The 8,259-nt window shown below is 29.7% G+C and overlaps 1 pseudogene; it reads right to left on the minus strand.

The window, feature by feature from the left end:
- Positions 1-2,597: 2,597 nt before the first annotated feature.
- LOC111030960 lies at positions 2,598-4,365 on the minus strand (annotated as a pseudogene).
- Between the last annotated feature and the right edge of the window lie 3,894 nt (positions 4,366-8,259).

Raw genomic sequence — 8,259 nt, forward strand, 5'->3', positions numbered from 1 at the left:
TATACTTACCTGAGTTTACTATCCATGTTTTTGAAATTTCTATATTTGATGGAAATGGATGGAAAGTACAAGAAGAATTTCTTCGTGTATTTTTACAATTTATGAACACACATTTATCACCCGACATATTTAGTAAAATTGTAAACTAAATATTTTGAATTTATTCACAGCACATAGGTAGTATTACAATAAAAACACTTGGTAACAACGACAAAATAAATATGAACTACGATATTAATTGTCGACTAGTTTTTCAATGCCTATTATACTATTATCATTGGTTATAAATATTAAATACTATTAATAACCAAAGCTATACAATGTATATTTTAACGAGTATACACATCATTGTTGTCATATGTGGGCTGACATAGTTCGCTCTATTAATTACTTGTTGGATAAAAATTACGATCAGACATGACAAAATAGATATATTTTGTCATGCGATCAGATTCATATATTAAGATCAAAATATGTCATTCATAAAAATGACTATATACTATGTAGCGAGTAGCGCGTCTAGCGCGTCGTGCCACTGTCGCTAAAATGACTGGCGACTGCAGCGATCACAACGTTACACGCCAGTACTAATTACGCGCCGACAGCGCTCTACAGCGTTACACGACATTTATCGTGCCGTCGAAAAACCGTCCAGTGAGCAATCTATAGTATTTATAATCAATGGTATAAGTATAATCAATACAGTTAATTAATAAACTGTTACAGAACTATTGCAAATTGCCTTTTATAAATTATAATTTACATTTTCAAATTGTTTTATTATTACACTTAATAAAGAAAAAAAACATAGAAAACACATACCTTGTACTATGTTAAATACAAATAAAGATAACTAATTAATTATTAACGATAAGGTACATTTGTTTTTAAATAAATACATTTCTTTAGAAAAAAAAACAGATTTTTGGTGAATATTATAATATATATATATTTTTTAATTATTCATGTCACTAAATATTTTCTAAGTGGTTTCTGAATATTTAATACCTATTAATTTAAAACAATGAAATTTGATCAATTATTAAATTTCAAATGCTTACATTTTTCTAATTTTGTCGCAATGGTATCGGCGCCTGAAATTAGATTATTCTAGTATTATATACTCAGGGTTGAGATTTATACACATAAATATTTAGTTATCTTTTATCTGATCTACTAAATACGAGTACATTATAATGCACTAGTGAAAGACTTACTTATACAATAAATGTTAAATCATTAGGTACTTATAATTATAAATATTATATTAATAAGGTTAAAAAGTAAAAATATTTTTTGGTTAAAATATCAGTTGCGCATGAATATTCTTGTTTAAATTTCAATCCATAAAAATAAAAAAAACTATGATAATATTATATATTTATAATTTATATAACTAGACGTTAAAATATTAATCTATCCTCAACATTTCAATTCGGTAACTCAAATAGGTTTGGCTCTACGTTGATTATTGCTATAGTACACTTTCCTTTATGTATAGAGATATAGTTCCTGATTTAGATTAATGTTGTGGAGTTTAAAATGATTTTAAAAAAATCCAACCTTTGTATTCTCATATTCTAACAAACTTAACACATATTTTTCGTAAACATTATCAATTTTATTCGCAATAAATTCAAATTTGCAGTTATTTAAATCAACAGAAAACTCATGGTGCCCTCTGTAAAGGTTTTATGATTACTGGCTTGTAATTTACGACACACTCAGAAAATTTGTTTAGGTCAACAAAACCAAGGGGTCCGGCAGCGGAATATTGGTGGGGGGTGAGCACCCTGCTTTTTCTTAATATTATTAATCACTTGTAAAAAAAAAGAACAGTTTGTAATGCGTTTTCAGAGATTTTTGCCTTTTCTCAATAGGTGTATAATTTTGAGGGCACTGTTGAAGACAGCAGTGCAGCAACTACCATGAGTGCAAGGTAAGCATGGCACATCAGCCCATAAACGAGTACCCAACGATTGCGTACAATGTACCTTTTTAAGAACACGATTGCGTACGTTAACACGGTTGCGTATGTTAAGCCATTAACTTTAATATTCACCAGAAAAGTCAAACGACTACGTATGATTTTCCGTGCAACGTGTCCAATTTTATGTTTTTATTAGTGAGCAGTAAAATTTAAATTTCATAAAATGATCTAAGATATGGTACCACATAAAAATCTCAATTTTTGACAAATATGGTATTGTATAGTATACGAAATAAAATAGTTAAAAATAATAAAAGGTTAAAATAGTATAGTAAAAAATGTTATACTTTGGTACCCCTTAAGTAACAAATTTTTGACATATATGTTATTATATTTTTATGAATTTTGTACTTGTCATATACTTTCATGCCTTCTTTTTTACGAATTGAATCGGCATTTTCTATTTTTTTAATTCGACCTTTAAATTAATTGTTCGCGCCAAGCAATTAAAATGTTTATCGCGGAACGTTAATCAGCGCGACGGCGACTTCTTCCCTCCTCGTCCGTCTACTCCACCTGTCTTCTTCCTACCGTTATTAATTGTTAATTATTATTATTCGTGTGATTAGTGTATTTTTCATATTTATTGTCTTTGTTTTGTCACCTAATCACTTGTTGCGGCCAACGCCCTTGTTTTTGTTTTGTTTTTGTTATCATTGAGTTGTTCGTTATTAAAAATCTGTCGTCTCCGTTAACGTAGCATATAAAATTATTATTATTGTCATTTTTTATTTGTCTCTGTGTTTTAGTTGTTCGAGACACACAACAAATTCTATTATTATTATGATTATTGTATAATCAACTGTGCGGTCAATGTGACCAGAAATTATTATTTTGTGTTGTCAGTGCGACAATACTTGTAACCTGTCGCCGTTATTGTAACGGAATCATTCATATGCCTACCTATTATTATTATTAAAATAAACATGTGGCGTTACCAGTAAATAAACCGTGAGTCAGATCTTTTTTCTCTATTATTATTATTATCCTGTGGGCTGACTTGGATCAGCGGTGTGACGGATATTGGCACAAAGCTATCATCCATGGCGATATCCACGTCTGCGTAAGTCCGCCAGCACGCTGTGTGTGAGAGGCCGCCTAGGTCGTCAAGTAGCAACGGAATCTCCACATCTGCCAGCTGTCCATCACCACCAACCGGTCTTAGATTTTAAGTTAATTTTAAGTTGTGTAGTATTTTATGTGAACTCTGTGGCCCCATTGGCTTAACCACAGAGACCTCCCTTATACAAACGGCACTTCCCAAAATCCTAAAACATCGACTATTCAATCCCTCCTGTCGCCGTGCGCTGATTAAGTTGCCTATCCACCCCCAAACCGGGCGTGCAGGTAAACGTGCCAATCGACACCATAAAGTAAAAACAACATTGTTCTCGGGCACTCCCGAGTGGTCCTTCGGGTGTTACGTCCCCATTGTCGGGTGTAAACATTAATACTGATTTAATTTTCCTACATGTTTCCTTTTAAAATATTTATTACTACATGGGTAGAAGAATTTGAGCTATGAAATTGAGCTTTGTAAGTTCGATGAAAACTTTCAGATCTATTTGTCGTAGAAAAAAAACAATAAATGCAAAATTATAGTTATTATAGCAGTTATATAGTTGAATATTTACCGGGAATTTTCGGATGGCTCTTGTGCCCAAATTTCCGGTGGAAATAAACAACCATTCTCCACGTATGTATTTAAAATGTAGTCAGAAAACAAACATCCAATATTTAAATCGGGACAAATTGATATGAGTTTACCAAATGCATTCTAGATATCTTAAAAAGGTAAAAAGGATAATCCAAAAAAAAGTTTTAACCATTTTCCCAAAATCGGAGTTTTTAGTGTAGGGCAAACGAAGTTCTGTTTCAGAATTAATCTACAAATATCCCAAAATATGTACTATTGATATTAATTTATTTAACTTAATAAACTCACATTGGGCTGCCAAGACTGTCCTAAGTGAAATTGACATACTTACATCTATTTCGATGTTAGGGAAAACTTCTTTTGCCTCTTCTTAGGCACCGATTTCAAAATCCAATGTAGTTTAAGAACCAATACATTTTTAAAAATAATTTGTTTTCATAGTTTTTGTAAAAACAACCACATGTCTATGTAAATTTGCTTTGACTTATTTATTAATAAAAAGTCTGCTACTGGTATATAAAACCCATTTTTAAGACAATTGATTGTATAAAATTGGGCTAAAAAATTTGGTGCATAATTAAAAGTACCATCAGCGAAAAATTCACTTTACTTGTAATAAAAGTAAGATTTTATTCCGTAGTAACACAAACAAACAATTTACTGTCGGGAATAAAAACAAATTATTTACCTTGAAATTATATAATAAGTCATCTTCCATTGATTTAAGTTGTTCAATTGACTCCCTTAGTGGTTTCGGAAAAGCGGGATAATTATTTAGACGTTTATCGTATATTACTTTTCGAATTAACCGCACATCTCTGTGCTCGATTTCTGAGTGATTGCTCCCCATACGTTTGCTTCTAATTATTTGTATGGACTATGGGTCTGATACAAATAGTATTATTTTATTTTATTTTTCAAGCTTCTCGTAGTACTTGTCAGTTGTCGTTCAATGCTCTGTTGTGAATTTTCAGTGTGGTGGTGTTCATTAATTGTTTCATGGACATACTCTCCATTTTTTGTACACGGCCATTTTTTAATTCCTTTTTTTCTCTAACTCACAAACCGATATATTTATGAAGATTTAGTAAAACTAGTGGTTTGCTATTTTCAGAAAAAACACGAAACACGCGAGGAGGTTGATAATCCAACGACGGTTCTTCATTGTCTCACTGAGCAGTTATTAAACGATAGGTAAAGGTACTGCAGTCTACATATTTTATCGACTGTGGGTATCCTAAAATATCCTAGTAAAATATCCGTTTTCGTTATCGCCTATCAAATATCACCTGTCGCCTCTCAATTAATTTTAAATTGCATGTTTTATTACGATGAAGCCCGAAAGCGCAAATTGACCTTTTTTTTCGATAACTCAAAAGCGCAAAATGAATTTGAGCTTTTGTACCTCGGTAGTGGGATGAAAGCTCAAAAATAAATTGTATAACCTGATAAAATATTTTACTGACCAAATGCTTGACGCTCTACGCTTTGCATGTATACCTATAACCAGTTTCATAACATATTTCAGCAACGCGTCGCGACGGTAGTTGCATTTGCTGTGTCTTATCTACGAATCGCAAATCTAAAGCCATCTCCAATACAAAAACTTGGACCATGTATAATGAAAAAAAAAATTCCAGATTTGAATATTTGAAGACAGTGGGCTTCAAATTTCAAATTTAATTTTCAAATAATATATTCAAAATAATACTCAACATTATAGGTATTTTTTTATTTTTACTATTTTTACTTTATTTTTTATTACCAATTTTAATATCACTGTGACACTGTAAATGCTTAATTTAATATTAATAATAACTACGATTTTAATTAAATACACTTTTTTTTATAAAATTGATTTGCGCTTATGGGTTATTAAGAAAGTATTTTTTTTTGCGCTCATGGGTTATTTATTTTTGTGCTTTTGGGTTGCGTTTGGGTCATATTTTGCGCTTATGGGCTACACCCGTTTTATTAGTACAAAGCAAATGACAACAATGCTTCAAAGTTGCAGATAAAAATCATACGCAACCGTAGGTACGCATTATATGTTGACAATTGTGTATGTCGATAAAGACTGTACGTAATTTTGTTTCACCACCATAAACTATATTATAGACCCCCCTCCGCTCCGCCAAACGACATATTGTATAGTCTAGTCGTGGCTACAGGAATTTTAATTTAAGGGGCCTCGATATGGCTTTTGTTTAAAGGATATCAATATTTGGCAATTTATCGGGGTCGCCACCTGGGGACTAAGTCTTAGTTTTTAGTTGTAATTCATAATATTGCTATTGCTATTATAATTTATAGTATGAGAATACCACTCTTATACGTATAATATGCACATGTCACTAAAGAAATTATAATACTGTAATGAGTGAACTGCATTCTATATATTATTTCATGAAACTTAATCAACAATAAAATAATGAAAATATTTACTTGTTATATTTACTGAAATACAAATAAAACCAATTAATTACAATAATAAAAAGGTACATTTGTATGAAAAAAAGATTTTTGGTGAAAATTAGAATACTGGAGTGTTAAATAAATGTTTAAATAAAATTTAAATTTAATTAATTGTAAAACATTCAAATGTTTAATTATTAATTTCTCTAAAAATTCTCAAAATTGATTATAAAATTTAAATTAATGCTAATAAAATTAATTAGTTGTTCTTTTATTAGATTTAAATAATGAAATTGGATTAATTATTAAATTTCAAATACTAACACTGTAGGAATAATCTTTGGTAATCCTTATGATGACCTGAAATTTGAATATTCTATTAGTACATAGGTACTCAGTACTTATTAAGATTTATTTAGATGAATTTATAGTTATCCTAAATCTTATCACATGCCTATCAAATAATGACATAGGTATTAATTTAATAATTGTTAAAATATTAAGTAATATTATAATATTATTTGTAATATATGAAACTAATATGTACGAAAAACGATTTTGAGTGATGAAGGTCTGTCAGCAAATATTACTAAATATCTACATTGTAACAAAAGATTTACACTGTATTGTAGTGACACCAAGTTTATTGAAAAAGGTGATTCAATTTTAATCAAAGCCCATCTAACCAATTCATTGTACGAACTTAAGAATATAGTTAAAATAGAAAACAACACATAGCAGCCCGCTTTGCAAGCAAACAACGCATATTTTGATAGCAAGAGTTTTAAGATAGTCAATGTACATTCATGCCATCATGTAACGTGTGAGTAAAGAACATTTTTCCAAAATTCTTATTATAAAAAGATGCAAATGTCAGCATTAATAATGAAAATAGAAAAACATTAGTTTTACTTATGAATGATTATCATTGGTTACAGACTTTACCAGCAATAGTAGAAACTGTTAAAAATGTTTTTTTTTGTATAGAACTGGTTGACATTGATTAGGTAGTGATTATTATTTTCTCATGCAGATGAGGTAAAAGCGTGAATCGTAGTTAAGTAGAATCAAATGCATATTATTTTGTTGCTTATATACTCAAAAACGTCTATGATGCAATTAGTGTTGGTAAATTAAAATCATTAGTAAATAATAATGTAGTGAAATGAGGTTTGGTATTTTTAAAGTTACATGTATCTGAGTCAGTGGCGTAGCCAGGGGGGAGGCTGAGGGGGCTGCAGCCCCCTCCGAAATGTTAATAAAATTAAAAAATTATTTTAACGGTCTATGGTATTCGATCAAAAACTAAACCACCGCTGTGTAAAAAATTGATCAGCCCCCCTCGAAAAAAAATCCTGGCTACGCCACTGATCTGAGTTAACCACAAAACTCACAAATTTAGAAGAATCAAACAGCCAATAAAAAAGTCAGGCAAAACTACTGATGAAATAATAAACATGATGCAGTGTTCACAAAGATACAATGTGATAATTTCAACCTAACCACAAAACAACATATTATATTTTACTTTGCATGCAATGTTTCAGTGTCAGAATATAACTCTTAAAAAAATACTAAATTAATTGATAAATATTTTTTTTGTGGTAAGCCCAAATATACAAGTATAATGTTAAATTGAAATAACTTAAATTTATCCGTAAGGTCATAAAATGATAAGAATTATGTTTATAATGCTTCAAAAAATAATGTGATACTATTAAAATTTACTTATCAGTCAATTACAATTAACTTACCATCAAAAACAGTAAACCTTAACAGACCTATTGCATTTTGAAAGAATAAATGTTCAACTATGATTAAGTAACACAAACAATCAATTACATGATGTAATATACCAACCTTTTAATTTTTTTAATTATGCAGAATATCATAAATAAATTAAGTTGGGCACAATTTTATTATTAATTATTATTTAAAATATTACCTATGCAATATTCTAAAAATAAATCATTACATTAGTCTTAATAAGTCCTAGAGTAATGTTTCCTCTTAAATCAATAGAACATACAACTTTAAACAAATATTTATTCATAACAATTTTAATACCTACATCATACTACTAGATGCATACAATTAAAATATAATAAATGGCATACATTTTGTTGTACATATTATTTAGTTTCAGTTTATAAATTCATTCTAAAAGAATTTACAAATCACTGCTGATAAATATAAC

This window comes from Myzus persicae, unplaced genomic scaffold, assembly GCF_001856785.1.
Source record: "Myzus persicae strain clone G006 unplaced genomic scaffold, MPER_G0061.0, whole genome shotgun sequence".
Taxonomy (NCBI): Eukaryota; Metazoa; Arthropoda; class Insecta; order Hemiptera; family Aphididae; genus Myzus; species Myzus persicae.